The sequence below is a fragment of the Podarcis liolepis genome, assembly GCF_965112155.1.
Source record: "Podarcis liolepis genome assembly, chromosome: 6".
Taxonomy (NCBI): Eukaryota; Metazoa; Chordata; class Lepidosauria; order Squamata; family Lacertidae; genus Podarcis; species Podarcis liolepis.
This window is the reverse complement of record NC_139559.1, coordinates 63,228,997-63,247,169: the sequence shown is the minus strand read 5'-3', so window position 1 is coordinate 63,247,169 and position 18,173 is coordinate 63,228,997. Positions and strand designations below refer to the sequence as shown.

The window sequence follows — 18,173 nt, the reverse complement described above, 5'->3', positions numbered from 1 at the left end:
ATTAATAGATATTTTAAACAAACAAACAACGTTGCTATATCTTTAATCAGTGCAGATGTGCAATGTGTTTTTCTTCATATGCAGTGTTAACATGGAGAGAATTTCTTACCATAGAGTATACTGTGAGCATAATTCAGCACAGTTTTCAGTTGTTTGAGCTCATTCATTTCGTTGGCCTTGCTATGCTTGTTTACTCAGAAGCAAGTCCCAGTGTAGCCAGTGGGGTTTACTCAGTAAGTGTGTTTAGGACTGCAGCCACAAGCCTGCCTTCCTCTTTATTAGACTGTGGCTAAAATGTACTTCAGAAACTTTGTGGTATAGTGCTGTATGATGAACTAGGACAAGGTAGATGAGAGTTCATCTGCCCTGAGGTTCACTGTGTGGCCTCCAGCCAACCACTGTCTCTCAACATAACCTATTTCACATGGTTGGTGTGAGCATAAAGCAGGTTGTCCCATTTTTAATATATATTTATATCCCACCTTTCCTCAGAGGAGCTCAAGGTGGCATATATGGCTTTTCTCTGCCACAGTTTATCCTCATAACAACCCTGTGAGTTAGGTTAAGGCTGAGGGAAAGAAACTGTCCCAGTATCACTCATCCCCAGGGTCATCATATTCAGGTATGCCACTCTGAGCTCTTTTGAGGAAGGGGAGGCAAAACATGTGATTTGCTTTAAACATGCATTTTTTTGTGCTCTGGAAATGTACCATTGATGTTCACGCCCTGCACTGGTTGGTTTACATGGAGTCAGTATTACCACCCATTTCCCCCCCCCCCTTGCCCACCATCTGTTTGCTTCCATTAGAGTCATTTCTTGTAGACCTTTTGGCCAGTTGTTCCAATTGATCTCTTTCCCCTTAGAAGTGCCTGGATTCAGAAACAAACTCAGAACAACAGGATGGCAAGTCATGATGCTGTAGCTACATGAGTCAACTGCTTTTCAATGGCTGGAGGAGATGTGTCAAATAATCCCCCCCCCCGCCCCTTGATTTGGAAAGACTTGCTTCAATGAGATGTGAGAAACTTTGTTTTAGTTAGTATAGGGTACTCCAGAGGGGGAAATCTTAATCAACTTCCTTTTGATATCTTACTGTAAAGGTAAAGGAACCCCTGACCATTAGGTCCAGTCATGACCGACTCTGGGGTTGCGGCGCTCATCTCGCTCTATAGGCCATTGGAGCCGGCGTTTGTCCGCAGACAGCTTCCGGGTCATGTGGCCAGCATGACTAAGCCGCTTCTGGAGAACCAGAGCAGTGCATGGAAACGCCATTTACCTTCCCGCCGGAGCGTTACCTATTTATCTACTTGCACTTTGATGTGCTTTTGAACTGCTGGTTGGCAGGAGCAGGGACCGAGAAATGGGAGCTCACCCCATTGCGGGGTTTCGAACCGCCGACCTTCTGATCGGCAAGTCCTAGGCTCTGTGGTTTAACCCACAGTGCCACCTGCGTCTGGGATATAATTTCAATTTCCTGCAATGTACAATAAAGAACAATGTTGGAAATTAACTCCAAATAGTTCACCCCACTGGCATTGCTTTTCTTCCAATGTCATTTTCTCAGGCCAATGATCTCCATAGCTGCAAAATAATCTCTTTGCTATGTCTTGAAGAATTTCTTTTGTAGCCATGACATTTTGGATGGTTATCTTCCTAAGTGTCAGAAAAGGCCAAGCGTCAAGGGGTCTTACCAGTAAAGGCAGTTATATCCCTTCATACCTTCGGGTGCATTTCAAGCAAGTCAGATGTTCAAGCAGCAAATTTGCTTTGACTTGTAATCTTCTTCACATTTGGGGGCTGAAAATTAATTTGTGCTCCTTTAAGGTACTGAATGCTACAGAGTTGCTTCTGCCTTCAATGTTAGGAGCCTGATGTGTTTTGAAGGCAAATTTAAATAAATGAAAACTAGAAATACTATTAAACCATTATATTAAAGATCTTGCTCCTTTGAGTGGCAGAAATGTCTTTCTATTCATCTTGGGCTTCCTACACATGCTGCCAGAAATGTTTCCTTTGCACACGTGATGGGTGATTTCATGCATCTGTAATATATATCTTGCATTTTGTGATATGCAAGTCCGCATAAGGCAGCACTGAGAGGGACTGAGAGTTGGGCATAAGGTAGTTCTGCTTACCAGACTGCCATTAAAGTTATCAGATTTCAATATGGGACACAATCTGGAAAGGCTAGCTATATCATTTACTTATTAAATTTATACCATGCCTCTTAGAAAAGAGTCTCAAAGCAGCTTACAAAACAGCAGGGCACTTGTGACTATTTACTCAAAAAGAGGGGGAGGGGTTCAGCACATTCCTCATCTCACATTTGCCATGGTGCTCAGAACACACCACAGACCAATGAGTGCTGCTCCTGTCCACAAGCAGAAGTCAACAAAAAGCTACCATAATCCCCTTTAGCCGTCAACGGTTAATATTGTTTCTTAACTGAATTACCAAATACTTCAGAAGCTGTGCTGAAAACTCCTCTTCCATAATACAGTGGTACATTCTCATGTTCCATGTGCTATGTTAAGGAAACAGGTTGAAATGTGAGTTCGTTTTTGCTGCTCTCCCAATTGCAACCATGTGGAATACCATACAGATCCTCTAATGCAGGGACTTTATTGCACCTGATTTTTTGTCCTCTTTTATTATATACAATACTTTCTTAGCTGGCTGCAAGAAGGTTGCATTTCCTAATAGAAAGCATCCAAACATATTTTCCTTCATAGATTCCCTGATCCATACAGTTTGCATCTGGAAAAAAATGAACTCAGTTTTTGCAAGCAGATTGAAAGAGAAGCTGGAACAGAATGCCAATGTTAATAAATCATCTCAAAGGCCTTTCTAGAACCATTCTGGTATAGTTCCTGGGGTTATTTATTATTATTGGCTGTTTGCTTGTGTCACTAATCAGGCAAACGTTCACTCCTTTCTTTTATGTATAAAGGTTATAATATTCATAATTAAACTGGAAAGTTCATTCAGTGTAACCTAATTTAGAAATAAACATTACTTTAAAAAATACAGTGTCTTTATAAGTTAGGGAATTGTTCTGGGGGGATGCTTATAACAAACTAATTATAGTGCCTTTGTTTTCATCTGTAAGAGGATTTGCATGCATAACAGAAATAATTGAGCAGTTTATTAAAACGAGTTGTGGAGGAAATGCTTCATCTATTCTATTCAAGATTTATATTCATATTATAATAATTTACCTCTCAGCTGCACATTTTTTTGTTTGCATTGTCAATTCACATATAGGTGAAGTCTCTCAAACAGGAATATATAATAGCAGGATTCGTGAACTCAGAATGTGAGACTTCCATACAAGGTTTTCGAATGGTAAAAAGTATAACATTTTCATACCTGGAAAGTGGAGTTACATAGGATATGCAGAGCCACTTTCCTTTGCTACTAATGGTAGTGAAAATTAAGGGCACTTAGTAGATTAAGTAAAATGTTGGCATGAATCTGACTTGCATACTAGACAGGACCTTTGTATTACTATGAAAGCATTTGCATACCCAAGATAGATACATCAGAAGCCACCATTGTTCTAGTATAATTTACAATCCCTTAATATTCATGGTTTTTTGTTATTTTCTTTTTTTTAAAAACCCATAATACAGTAAAATTATAACTACAAAAAATACAAATTGAATAAGTAGAATACAGAGTCCTCTCTTTAAAGTAATTCTTAGCTCTTACAACCCACCTGGAATCTTTCCTTTCTCCTCCTAGCCTCTCACCCTGGGAGAGAGCCATTCCCTGACTCTCACCCAGGTTCCTCCATCAACCATCTACCATCCCCATAAGCATACAATCTCTGGACCTTAATAAAGGCCCCATACATAGAACTCCAAAGAAGGAAGAAGAAGAAGAAGAAGAAGAAGAAGAAAGAGAGAGGAGAGAGGGGAGAGAGAGAAGATAAAAGCAAAAATGAAAGAAAAAGATACAAAAAGAAAACTTCCGATTTTCCATTTACTGGTTACATGAAAAAAGGTATTATTTAAGACATTCAGTCCATGCTAACATCCATCTTCTCCACCTTCTATTAAACAGTATTTCTTTTAAGTCAAGGTGTCTCAGAATCAAGCATTTCTTTTTACCCACAAAAGCTCCAAGATGGGTTCCCTAACTGTTATTATTATTGATAGATGTCAATAACATTACTCCATATTGAATGATAATAAATTATTCTGCCCATTTCTATTTTAAAGTCTCTCCACTGTGATCACCTATTGGGACGATATTCTTTTCTTTTTCTTTTTCTTATACATATCCTTTAGTTCAGCAGGAAGTTGCAAGATGTGCACTGGCGGGAAATAAAGTGTTTCCAAAAAACTCAAATACCCAAAGTGTATTGAAAGGAGGATCATGTATGAATGCACTGATAGCATCATGAGCACAAATAATCATTAATGTACGGTACATTCAAAAGGACATCTAGAAAGGGACTAATTTTTATATTTAAAGCATGTTCTGCCAAAACCAGAAAGCATGAAATAAAAATAGTGGTGAAATTATTCAGCTGTTCTCATGTGTGTCTTGTAAACCTAGTAAAGTATTTTCCTTTAATGAGCTCTTGCACAGTTCAGCGGACACCAGGGACTATTAGACTCTTTTTGTGTGAGTGCAACGTGAGCAAACAAAACTTGCAGTTTCATAGTAACAGTATCTGAATAATTTAAATAGAGCAACTTACAAAACAGTAATTTACTGAGGCATATTTTGCATAACTGTGACAGGCCTATGTTAAAGCTGGTATCAAAGATAGCTGTTGCCTGATGGTACAATGGGCTAAAGATTTTGGATATAATATTCAGTTAGAATCTTGGGAAAGGTTGGGAAGGAAGGTATTAGTTTTACTGCATGCAGTGCACTTAAAGAAAATGTTATGAAAATGATGCATAGATGGTATTTGTATTTTTCGCTCTATAAGACGCACCAGACCACAAGACGCACCTAGTTTTTGGAGGAGGAAAACAAGAAAAAAAATATTCTGAATCTCAGAAGCCAGAACAGCAAGAGGGATCGCTGCGCAGTAAAAGCAGCAATCCCTCTTGCTGTTCCAGCTTCTGTGATAGCTGCACAGCCTGCATTCGCTCCATAAGACGCACACATTTCCCCTTACTTTTTAGGAGGGAAAAAGTGAGTCTTATAGAGTGAAAAATACGGTAACATCAGCTAAACTGGTTAAAATGTAGAAGACAAGAACTAGTGAGTATTGGAAATGTAAAGAAAGGGAAGGTATCTGCTACCACATGTGGTGGACCTGTAAAGAGGTAAAGGCTTTCTGGGAAATGGTGTATAATGAGTTAAAGAAAATGTTTAAAAACACTGTTGTTTAAAAACCAGAAGCCTTTTTACTGGGTATAGTATGTGAAGAGATACCAAGGGAAGATAAAAGACTGTTTATGTATGCAACAACTGCGGCAAGAATTCTTTTAGCCCAAAAATGGAAACAACAAGAAGTACCAACAAAAGAAGAGTGGCAGATGAAGATGATGGACTTTGCAGAAGTGGAGAAGCTGACAGGAAAAATCCGGAACCAGCATGATCGTGTATTCCAAAAGGACTGGAGTAAATTTATACAATATCTGAAAGATTATTGTAAGCAATTAACATCACTAGCAGGGTTGTTTGAAGACTTGTAATGAGAAATTTTCTACCTTTCTATATTTATTTAAATTTTGAGTCATTTTGTAATGAGTGTAATTAGAACTGGAAAACGTCCTGGACCTCTTCTGAAGGCCGGCGGGGGGCAAAAGTCTTTGCTCCCCCCCCCCCGCCTGCCTTCCCGGGACAGCGGAGACTTCTCCGCTGCCCCGGGCGATCTTAAAATGCTGGCGGGCGGGAGCGAAGCGTTCGCTGCCGACCCCCAGCATTTTAAAATCTCCCTGGGACAGCGGAGGCTTCGCTCCCGCCCACCAGCATTTTAAAATCGCCCCGGGACAGCAGGGGCTTTTAAAATGCTGGCGGTCGGCAGCAAAGCCCTCCTGTCCCCGGAGCTTGCGGGGCAGGAGGTGGGAAGAAGGGCTTTTCTTCCCAACGCCAGCCTTCAGAACAGCCTTCTGAAGGCTGGCAGTGGGAAGAAAAGCCCTTGTTCCCCCCCCCCCCCAGCCTTCAGAAGAGGTCGGGGGACAGACTGTCCCCGGACCTGGTCTGAAGACGGTTTCCCTAGGAACGCATTAATTGATTTTCAATGCATTCCTATGGGAAACCGTGCTTCGCAAGACGAAAAACTCGCAAGAAGAAAAAACTTGCAGAACGAATTAATTTCGTCTTGCGAGGCACCACTGTACATATCATCAGTATCAGGTCCGGCTCAATACATTTTCGCACCTGAGGCAGACCCCAGAATGGCACCTCCCACCCTGCCATGGAAGAAAGTGTGAGCAACAAGGAGGGAAGAAAGGTTGACATCAGCATCTGCCCCCCCCCCCCCGTGGATCCTGCCGCCTGAGCCATTCACCTGACCTTGCCTCATGGGTGGGCTGGCCCTGTTCAGCATATATCCTTTGGGAATTCCTTTTAAATTAACACAACAGTAATAACATTGAGGTGGGGGGTATTAGGTGGCAGCTGGTGCACTGGTAGCAAGTAATAAAGGTGAATGAGGAGAATCCAGTCTCAACAGCAGAGACCATTTAATACCAGTTCTGTATCATAGGCCCCAATTAAGTCTGTGGTGACAGCAAAGGTAGCTTTATAAAGCTGCACTTCTAAACTCACTTCCTAGGGAGCAAGTCCTATTGCTGCATTTGCTACCCCTGGTTTAAAGGGACGCAAGGTAACTCAGATGGGCATCTAAATACTACTGTATTGCATCATTTTCAATATACTGCACTTTTAGATGTTCATCTCTGAGTTTGCATTGGGGGGGTGATATAGATAGAAAACAGCTGTTTGTGCATCCAATTTGCATCAACAAAAACTGCAAACATTTCATATGTTTGCATATAATAAGTGAAGCCAATACTAGAACTTGCCTGTATATTTAATGTACATGTACTTTGAAACAAAGAAGCAAAACAGAACATATCCTTCGTAAAAAGTCCTTTATTTAAAATACATACTTTGTTGTATGAGCAATGTGTTCCACAAACAACAATAAAACAACATAATTCTATTGTTGGTTTAGTGTCACCAAAAATCAGTGGAGATTAAGGTGATTTAAGCATAATTTGATCTGATTCAAGTTATTTTAGGACTCGGTTTTTGACCAAGCAGCAAAATGCAGTAGCTGTGCTTTCTGGAAGGGCTAATAATGAGAATGATCAATAGAACCAAAAGGATGCTATCGTCTCCTTGTGTCAGTTGTATCCCTTGGTATACATTGGGGGTGGGAGAAAAGGAAGAAGCACAAAGAAAAGCAGAAGGAAGTATTCAGGGTCACATCTTGGCCTGTTTTCAGATTGCCACTCTGATCTGGCAAACCTTATCATGCCATCCCTCAATTGATGATTTCTTAATAGGTGGTTGTATTATGGTGATCATTATTTATTATTTCCCATTTATAACCTACCCCTTCCTCTCCAAAGGGAGCCCAGGGCAACTCGCAATAACAAAATTACATGAGAACGGTATGAAACAGCACTATAATGTAAATAAGCAGTGTATATGAATTGCAATACATACAGATTGCCTGTATTGCCAGACTCTCTCTCTCTCTCTCTCTCTCTCTCTCTCTCTCTCTCTCACACACACACACACACACACACACACACACCGTATTACCACATTTTGATGAAAATAGGGAGTATTTCTTACCTTGAGACTATCAAATGAGTCCTCTTGTGTCATTTGAATGCCATTTCGTTAACGAAATGGACTTAAAGCTGATGATGAATTAATGAATGAACACAAAGAAATGTAGAGGAGACAGATGGGGTGGGAAGCAGTGGCACTTTGGGTTTCAGGCTGATTTTTAAGAATAAGGGATATTGTTAAAATGTCAAAGCTGACTCACTGTATGAGGAACCATGCTGAAGAACAACTGCATAGAGAAATGAATACGCTTTGTAATGTTTTGGAATAATAAGTTCCGAGACAGTGTTCATCCTCATGTATTTTTCTTGGTGTTGTGAATCACCTTTTATATGTTTGCTCTGTAGCAGTTCTTTAATTTTCCTAAGAAAACAAACAAACACGACAATCTTATCCACATTTCCCTGGGAGTAAGTCCCACTGACTTAATAAGATTTACTTCTGAGTGGACATGCACAGGAGTGCACTGTAAAAACAATTGACATACCAATTTAAGGAAACACAAATCCCACCCTATGCTATGTATGTGGACTCAAAAGCAGATCCCACTGAAATGTGGTTTCCTCCAAAGGAACTGAGTATTGCAGGAGTGAGAAACCTGCCGTCTTCCAGATGTTGATGGGCTGCCAATTCCCATCTACTGGATGGGGCTAGTTAGATGTTATGACAAGGGGAGGGTTGTAGAGGCTCCCCACCGCTGATGTGTAATGTGCAACATCCCTATAATTTAATGGAGGTTTGCCAAAAGTGTGATCCTGTATAAATGAAATCTCTACATGTTTCCTTTATTTCACTTATGAGATTCCCTTTTAGCCCTGAAGTAATGGGGCTCTCTACGATGGCACTTTCCCACCTCCTCTTTCTGGGAATAGCACATATAATACATAAATACTTGAAAGGCAAATCAATACAGCATAACCTTATTATGGAAGACTCCTTCTCTCACACATTTTAAATAGGCTGTCAAAAGCGCGGGCCTAGAGATTCTTTCCTGAATACCAATGAAAAGCTGTACGTGAGCTATATATATTTTAAGGATATTTTTTTTAACGTATTAAAAAGAAAAAGAAAAGGTAATAAAGTACTGGTAGCAGCCCTGATCCCCACCCCTCTTTTATTAGGAATGCATTTGTGGATTTCATTAGTGGCATCAAATATTTTGTCTGCGTCTTTTGGGCTTTAATTATTTCAGTACTCAAGCAAAATCAAATCATCGTTCACCAGAACAATCATTGTGCTGCAGAGTGGCAGTGTTTTCGATGGTAATGTTTTCTTTGCCTTTTCTTTGCCATTATCCTTGAGTATAATTGTTTTGATCGCAGGACTGCACTCGTTTGATTGATGGAAATAGGGCTGCTGCTGTTCTTTCTTTTGCATGAAAAAGAAAATCGTCTGCTCCAACCAGAAAGTTTGCAACTGAACGGACTGAGGTAGTGGTGGCAAGGGTAAAAATGAAGAAGCCACTGTAAATCAACACAAAAGAGAACATAGGTTGATATAGGCTAAAATAGCTTTATTAATTATATTACTGTAAGGAAAAATGCAAATGCATGATAATTAGTATGTACTGACCTCCCAGTCATTGCGGTGCCTTATGCAATGCAATGAAGAAGAAGAAGAAGAAGAAGAAGAAGAAGAAGAAGAAGAAGAAGAAGAAGAAGAAGAGTAGTAGTAGTAGTAGTAGTAGTAGTAGTAGTTTGGATTTGATATCCCGCCTTTCACTCCCTTTAAGGAGTCTCAAAGCTGCTAACATTCTCCTTTCCCTTCCTCCCCCACAACAAACACTCTGTGAGGTGAGTGGGGCTGAGAGACTTCAAAGAAGTGTGACTACCCCAAGGTCACCCAGCAGCTGCATGTGGAGGAGTGGGGAAGCGAACCCAGTTCACCAGATTACGAGACTACCGCTCTTAACCACTACACCACACTGGCTCTCAATGAGAGAGTGCATTAGCATTGAGTGCATTAGCACTGACTACCAGAATACAGGAATGGAGCAGCCTATTTGTTACTAAGTATAAATATTGGCTGTGGATAAGTAGATAACCTAGAACAGAATTAGTCAACATGGCACCCTACGGATGTTCTTGGATGACAACCTCTGTCACACCTGACCATTGGATTGCAGCAAGCTAGGGCTGATGGGAACTGACTGGAGCCCAACAACTTGTGGAGGGCACCCAACCGGGTGCTTCCATTCAAATTCTGTGTTGAGCATTCATCCTGATTCATTTTCACGGAGGCATTAGCCATTTAATGGGCATTCATTATGATTTGTTGGCAGGGAAGCTGGATGGTGTTGCATCAAAGGAAGAGTTCTCCCATACTCTCCAGTGTACTTTCCCATCACTTTCCTTTCAGCAAATAGTCCAGTCTTTTAAGGAAGAGGATGTGTTGCGCAAGATCGCCCTGTCAATTATAACTGCAATATAATCTGAATTTGCCAATATGATTGAATCCCATCCAAAACATGTGCCAGTCTGGAAGTGCTTATTTTGGCTACCCCTGGGACAGAGAGGCACTTCTTTCTCTTTCTTCCTCTCTTCCTCCATGAAAACTGGGTATTTGGGGAAGGGGCCAACTCCCTGCATTGCTGCTCCCTTCGATTCAGGGATTCAGGCTGACTTTGAATAGGCTCCCTATTGTTCTCTCTGCCTAGCCTATGATACAGAAGTGGTGTTAAGGTAGGGGGGGCATGTACAAGGCCCTGGGCTCTGTGGGATTACAAACGAAATTAATAATAGGAAAAATGTCTCATTTGGGGAATGTTATGTTTAAGACTTAGGTGTTGTGTGGAGGAAAAAGTTGGGTTAGGTTGTTGTAGTTATAAATGCTGGTGGTAGTTATAAATACTGTATTTTCTAAAGCCAACCTCTGTTTTGGGGGGAGGGTCAGTAGCAAGAGTGTGTGTAATGCTTTGCTATATATTTGATGTGATTGATCTTACTACTTAGTTTGTTTCATGTATTCTCCTCCAATGAGGAGCCAGTGGGCTGAAAATGAAACGGGATTTATTCTAAATATATTACGATCTGCATTGTGTTGAATTTTGCTATGTGTGATGCTGTGGAATTAGGGGGAGGGGAGCTTCCCATTTGCCATATGTTTCATCAAGCAAAATCAAAAGCCAAATGACCCTGTTAAGAGAGGTGCTTCCAAAGCCATCTCCTTATTTTTTCCCCCACTCAGTCTCTAACTGTTTAAAATAATGCAGAAATTCAAGCTATTTAATTACACTTGGGAAAGCATTCAATAATATCAATTATCCTAAAGACGTGCCTCAGAACTACTCAGGTGTCACTGTAGATTTAAAAGGTCTTATTTCTGATCGGCCTGAAATCCTCCAGCTGTGAAGATGTGCTAACTAGATAATAGATATGCTACACCGAACTGAACACATCAGGAAAATAAATCTAACTCGTCAGCAAACAGCATCCAAAGATTTGCTAGGGCTTCGCAAGGTGCCCACTCCTGTTCAGTAGATTTATACACCTTATGAGATCAATAGGACCGTGAAGAACGACTTACTACCAAAAGGGGGGGAGTCCTGCATATTTGACCCATCGAGTCATATTATCTGCAAGCCAACCTTTTCCTCAAGGTGCCACTTTCTATTAGTTTCAGAGCACCAAATGCCCAGTGATCACTTACTGAAAGCATATTGCCTTCACTTAGCACACCGTAAACGTGAATTTTCAATTAGCCACACTTCATTCGGCAACATAGATAATTCACTTCCTTTAGATCGCTGAGTAACTGACCTTCACTGAACAGGTTAAAGGGAGAAATAATGCAGACTTTATCGGCTAATATATGGGTGGCTTCTTCAGCGGTTTTCAAGTTTTCTGCCCTCAAGAGAACACTCTCAAAATTGACTCCTCTGCCTAGCAACACTGTGCCTTCCATGTGAGATGCAGAGGATTCTGAGAAATGCTATAAGGCACATGGTTCATGTGGTCACCAGCCATGCCTATCAGTCTACACCTTTGCCATGTATGGCCTACAGCTCAACAGATGTTACATCTTGCCATTCCACCCGTGCAAGAAACTTCTGCTTGCAGAACAGACCTTCCTCCTCCTGTCCTCTCCCTTGCAGCCCCCACCCACAAACCCTCAAAATCTGTTCCTGACCCCAAAATAATGACAATATGACAATAAATGTGTGACTGGCCGGACACATATTATATTGTTCTTGAAGATCTGCATTTGATCCCAGTTTGCTACCAAGTCCATTTCATGATGTTAACAGCGACATATCAAACCTAAATGGCTTGGGCCCAAAATATCAAAAAGTACCTACTCCCATGTTGACATTTCTAGGTGCTAAGATCAGCGTGGGAGGCCCTGCTGATAGTGTCACCCCTCTCTCTGGCTTGAGGGGCAGCTGTGTGTAAGAGAGCCTTTACTGTGGTGGCCCCAGATTGTGGAATGATCGCCTCCTATAACACACTTCTTTACCCAGGCCTTTGGTTGGGCGTATATATGTCCTCCTCCTGTACTGCTGTGCTGTGTAGTTATTTTTTATAGTGGTTGTTTTTCTGGTTTTATTTTATTATTTTAATGTGCACTGTACTTGTTTTAATTGTGACCCATTCTAACATCGTTTGAAACGCAGGCTATAAGTACAAATAAATTCATCTCTTGTTGCCATTATTTGCTTCGGCCTCAAAGGCACCCTTCCTGGGAAAGTTATTTTTTCACAGAGATCTAACCTTCATCTTCCACATTGAAGATACATGCAGAAAATTCATTCAGTTTCTCTGAGTAACAATTGCAAGGGAATAATTTATAGCATTATTAATAATAATAATAATAATAATAATAATAATAATAATAATAATAATAATTAAATTTGTATACTGCTCTATATCCGCAGGTCTCAGGGCAGTTCACAGTTTCATAGTTGCCAAATATTACAAATGTTTGCCACAAATCTTATGAAAAGCCCCAATTGAGGATATGATCAAAATATTAAGAAGCTCGACACACATACACAAACATTTAAAAGGTTGGCGCCAGGAGCTGATTCCATAGAGCTCTCTGAGGATCAACCGTCAACATGGTTGTGAAATATGCATCTGCATGTGAATGCCAAGTGCAATTAAAGACTCCGAAATAAAAAAGTACTTTTAGTTTTAGCCTTTTCTTAACCCAGTGCACCATTATATTAAGAAGTTCATTTTTAACTCTCTGGGGTTGACAATTGTCATCTGTCATTTATCTTTTCTGAAATGACACTTGTTTAAATTAGTTATACTTAGCAGAAACTGCAAGGAATATCGATATCTTTGAGTTTCTGGATTGAAGCAGTTGCTCTTGGGAAGCCCGCAATCCCTTTATAACCTTCTGCACCTTGTGCTTATAATCCTTGTTTTGTCTTCATTGATTTATTAATGCTCTTCTCACTCATAAGCATAGCATCTATCTGTGGTTTGCAGAGGGATAAATTAATTCTACTTTATTGGTCACTTGTGGCTTACACAGGCATTTAAGAGCACTTCATAATGTTCAACACAAGATGAATAAAGAGGATCTATACTAATTGTATTTATTTCAACTCACTCCACCAGACTATATTTCAGTTTATATCCAGTGCTTTGTTCTATGTTCTCTCAGATTCAGTGCCCTTTCAAATGTGGATTATTAAGATCCCATGAACAAAAATAATAACTTAAGATACTCTAACACAAGGAATGTGGATCATGTATCCCTCCTGGGGTTTCTGAGTCCCAGTCAGCATGGCCAATGGTCAGCGATGATGGGAATTATAGTCCAGCAACACCTGGAAGGCCAGAGCTCCCTCAGTCCTGTCCTACACAATACAAACTATCCTCAGCCCAAAAGTGCATTGTAGTCCTAACTTTGTGATGGGCGGAAATAAGTAAGTGACTGGGGTGGGAAGAACCCTGGGAAGTTCTGATCTGGAAAATTCAGGGACGGAGCTAACTACAGACCTGCCAACTGTCCCATTTTAAGCGGGACATCCCAGATCACAGAAGCCAATCCCAGCTTCAGTCCTGGAATGTCCCATTTTTTGGTCTGGCACTCTGGCCAATTTCTGGCAACCAGCCTCTTGGCCAATTTCTCCCTGTAGTCTCTTGCTTGGATTAACTCCACCCACCAAGGCAGTCAGTTCTGTGATCACTCCTTTGAAATGTTCCAAGTTGACTCTAGTGTCACAACAGAAGCATCACACAAGAGGGCTTGGTTTTCCAGTCATGTCTAGGCAGGGTTGTAGAGTGGGCTGGAATCCCACATCTGTAGGCTCTCCAGAGAGTTGTATTTTTTTAAAAAACGTATTTAAATCTTTTTATTTAAGTCCATTTTTGGAGTGTCTTGTTTGCTATCACTCTTGGTTCTTTTGTTGCTTATTTCCTTCTCTCTCTTTCCAAAATGTGGAAATCAAACAAAATCATTGTGACGACTCTTTCTTAGAAATCAACAATTTCTAAATAACATTGGGGGGGCTGCAGAAATAAATTAATTGTGAGAACCTTCACCTATTTTTCAATCCTGTTTGCTAAATGTGTTTTCGCTACCTGCTGTGATGCCATTTTTGTGTTTCTTTCTTTTCCCAACCAGGGTTCACAATGGCTGGTAACCAGAATAGATATGCGCTGCTGTATTTTGGTGTTGCTGTACATTTGGGTATTGCTGCCTGAATCACTCACATAGGAATCCCAGCCAATTAGGATCAACTCGTGAGGGGCATGACATCAGAATACTATGTCTCCAAGCAGATTTGGGTACAGGCCAAAGCAACTGCTTTACCTGGTTTAAATTATGCATCTGGTGTACCTTGTCTCAAGACAATACAGGAAAATGTTGCAAGGAAACAGATGACAAGCAAATGAAAAACGGCAACACAATATGCCCCTCTTCCTTTTATGCAGGATGTTCGATCAGATGCAGAAAGACTTGTGGGACAAAGCAGGGTGATAAAGGCAGCCTGGAATATGATGTCATTTTGCACAGAGGTTTCCCCTGGAATTATATTAAGTGCAATGAAATGCTTAGTTGTGTGTCAGAGCTGTACAGAATAGTAAGATCCCCCAAAATCCTCACAACCTACGTCTGTAATATTAAGAGGATTCTCAGAAAACATGCCGATGCCATAGTAAAAAAAAAAAAATCACATTCCTTCTTGTCGACTAAGACTAATGTTAATTCAAGTCATACATAAGCAAACCCTTTTTAACAGTGAGGGTTCAAGGCCTACCAGTCTCCCTTGAGAGCTCTGCCAAGCAACAACTGTCAGCTTACAGCAGCACAGAAGGCTATGGAATTATTATTTTTTAAGAAGACAGAGAATTAGTGAAACTATGAGAATAATCCCGTTCATTACGGAACAGAACTCTCTACATCGTATTGCAATAATGTATTTAAAATGTTAACATTCTGCAGGGAAATGCGTCAAATGCATTAAGGCTCACATCTCTCATTTAAGGAATAGAAGGAAAAGCATAGAAGCACCAACATCTCTGGGATTTGTAAGGTTCCTATAAATAAACCCAACAGGCATTCTTGCTTCCCTTTAATATTACCCAGCAGAAAGACTTTATATCTGTTAAGTTGTGGGTGAACATATCAGACGACACAGCGATTCTTCAAACAGCTCTTGTTTATTCACAGGCCAGAATAGGACTGAACTGAAGGGTTCAGCCAGCCTGCTTATATAGAGCTCCACTAGAACGCAACAGTAACCATTTTCTGTAACTATCCAATCACTGAACGTCACTTTCAATCCCTTATTTGCATATGTGGACCTGAGTGAAAACTATCTACAGTATCCCCCTGCTGGCCCAGGGTGAGAACTTCAGTACATAACACCATCCATTGCTGTTTATTTCAAATGCAACATTAATGTATAGAATCAAGTACATGTGTTCATGGAAGGCAATGCCAATGGGTGCTTCCAGACTCATCCTTTACTGAATAATCGCCATGTCCTTTTCATTCACATTCTTCAGGGCTTCCAAACGACATCATCTTCCATTTGCAGTTGTTTCAGATTTTTTTTCAGGCTAATCACTTTGAACTACTTTGTTCCCTATGATGGAAAACCTAATAAGTGGGTTGCTCCACACCCTCTGTGTGAAAGCTGTATGGTGGGATATAAGAATAAAAACATCAAAAGAACCATATCATTGTAGAGTTGGAAGAGACCCTGAGGGTCATCTAGTCCAGCCCCCTGCAATGCAGGAATGTCAACTAGGTCCTACATGACAGCTGGCCATCCAACCACAGCTAGTAGGACCAGTGGTCAGGGATGATGGGAATTGTAGTCCAAAAACAGCTGGAGACCCAAGTTTGGGAAACACTGGTCTAAAAGGACCCCCTTATATTGAAATGCTTCAATATAAACATTTTGCTATCCCAGTAATTCTATCCAAAGCACAATTAAATGTGGCAACACTCACATTAGAAATTCCTTATGAGAGGCTAATTGAAAACCAGTTCAAACCCATGGGGACAGATTGTTGAAAGGCCTTAATTATGGCAGGTTCAGAAATCGGAGGAAATTAGCCACCAACAAGGACTGCATTCTCAGAACAGCAGGTTGAAATGTTTTCAAACTGTAGTCCACATCATCTGGGCCTGATTTTAGTTCATCAAAGTCAGAAGAAAAAAACCTGTATTGCTGCCACAACCATCATTTCTGGCCACCTCATTACATGGAACGGTGAAGATACATCATGCCCATTGGCAGAAAAGCGACCAAAAATGACTAAGAGGCTTCAGGGATACGATCTATTAAAAAAGATGAAAAGCTCATTTCAGCTGTCATCAATATAAATACTCAAATCCTAGGCTTAAAGTCTGATCACAAGCAAATAGGACGTGATAACAGAGTAAAAACATTTAAAGGGTATAAATGCCTAGGATGGATGATTCTGCACTGCAATGGGATGGTGATGTATGGAGGGTTTAGACATCATTTCTTCCCTGGGGTGGGGTGGGGAATACTAATTTTGCCCATTCTCGGGTTGCTACATGTTCTCCTCTTCTCTGAGCAAAAAGAAGCTCTTGGGGGAGCAAGAGGGGGTTCGTTTCCTTTGGCCAACAGAGCACTGGAGGCTCCTGTGTCACTGAAATAACTGCTTCATTTCCTAATAAACAAGCAGAGCCAGGGGTGAAGGAAGGGAGGTGCGGTGGGTGTGGGCCGCCCCAGGTGTCACCACTGAGCAGGGTGACAAAATGTCGGGCGGCACTCACCACAGGGCCTGCAGCACGCCCGAGCCACACATCTTTCCTGGGAGAGACGTGGAGGCTTGGGCGCGCGCAGGCTCCATGCTGTCCAAACGGTCCGCCCGCTGCCTCCCCTCCCCTCCCCCAGCTGTAGGGCAGCTGAGTGGGAGGAGACAGGCAGACTCTGGAGCCTCCGTGGTGTGCCCTGTCCCTATGGGCGGCTCGCCCTGCCCCTGGACACACTGCCCCAGGTGCCTGAGCGGCTTCCTCCACCGCTAAGCAGAGCGTAGTGGAAGGAAGTGAGCACCCCTGGAGCAGGCAGCAGTTCCTCAGACGACAACTTATGTAGCTGCCATCTCAGGCTGCACCCTCACTTTTAGCTGAGGCAAGTTAGGAAACTTTCAGCTCTTTCTCTTTTCACCCAAACCGCTGTTCCCCTCTCGCTTTCAAACATAGACTCTGAGGTCCCATAATTGCAGATAAATTGCCCATCCAGGGAACCATCCGCCATTATTAAGAATCCCCTTTGTCATCCTTTCCCACACTGAGTGAAATCATGAACCCATCCTAGCTCTCCCTCTCAACATGCTGCCAGTTCTTCCTTCTTTTGTACTCTCCCAGTCTGGCTACTATCCCCTTTCCTGGATTGCCACAGCAACCATCTTCCACATCCACAGCTATTACCGAATAAACTGCACACATTAGTCATCAGAATTATTCAGGTTAATCACGGACCCAGAAAGTTAAATGTCTTTTAAGGGAGTTGAAAGGCTCTTTTTCGAGTGTTACAGTTCCATACAGTTGCTGGCCTTTCCACAGCCCTTTAAAAAAATAAAACTAAAACGTATGTTTAAATAAATACAAATTAATAAAAGGTTCACGAAATGACACAGACAAAGGGCTAAAAAAGTGGTGCCACTTGGCTCTAATTACATCACGCCCAGAAATCTAACAGGTACCCTTGACAAATACAATTCCCACAGTAATCACAGTAGCAACGAGTACGCTATGTGAGTAAACATTTCATCTTGCCAGCTGCAAAACACAGCAGTTTGAGAGCTCGGGAAATATAATATCTTTGCCAGTAAAGTGCATTCTCTGGGAAACATAGGAATACTATGCGCAACAAATGCACATTTATTACACAACTGCATGAACTGAACATGTTTGCATGAACTGAGACAACATTTCCTGTATTTATACAATAGAGTTT

At 41.3% G+C, this 18,173-nt stretch overlaps 1 long non-coding RNA gene across 1 annotated transcript in view; it reads right to left on the bottom strand.

Annotated features, from left to right (window-relative positions):
* LOC310710118 overlaps positions 1–7,905 on the bottom strand; it is a 35,401-nt gene extending 27,496 nt beyond the window's left edge. Inside the window, exon 1 of the long non-coding RNA XR_014527817.1 lies at positions 7,778–7,905. This is a non-coding gene — a long non-coding RNA (uncharacterized lncRNA). The remainder of the gene's footprint in view (positions 1–7,777) is intronic.
* Between the last annotated feature and the right edge of the window lie 10,268 nt (positions 7,906–18,173).